Source organism: Penaeus monodon, chromosome 19 (assembly GCF_015228065.2).
Source record: "Penaeus monodon isolate SGIC_2016 chromosome 19, NSTDA_Pmon_1, whole genome shotgun sequence".
Lineage (NCBI taxonomy): Eukaryota > Metazoa > Arthropoda > Malacostraca > Decapoda > Penaeidae > Penaeus > Penaeus monodon.
Genome location: NC_051404.1, coordinates 14,327,605 through 14,327,860, shown reverse-complemented (window position 1 = coordinate 14,327,860; position 256 = coordinate 14,327,605). Strand labels below are relative to the sequence as shown.

General features: G+C 39.1%; 1 protein-coding gene across 1 annotated transcript in view; it reads right to left on the bottom strand.

Moving 5' to 3' along the window:
* The window catches only part of LOC119585334, a 72,294-nt gene that overhangs the window by 5,124 nt on the left and 66,914 nt on the right, over window positions 1–256 (bottom strand). The gene's annotated exons all lie outside the window — the stretch shown is intronic.

The following is a 256-nucleotide window of genomic DNA, read 5'->3' as shown; positions in this document are numbered from 1 at the left end:
CATTATATTAACCAATTATAATTGATAACAATACAGGTAATAATGATTAACAACAACAATAGTCTCCTAAAATCGAAATAACAGCAGAGCAACAATGACATACAACCCAATCAAACGCTGTAATAAGTAAGGAAACAAACGAACTTTAATGTCAAACGGATGTCGAAGAGGAAAGACAACGCGGTATTCAGTCGGCCTGACTCACACCCGCGGCTGCTGAGGCCCTGCGGTACAGTGGTTTTTTTATGCAGTTGAA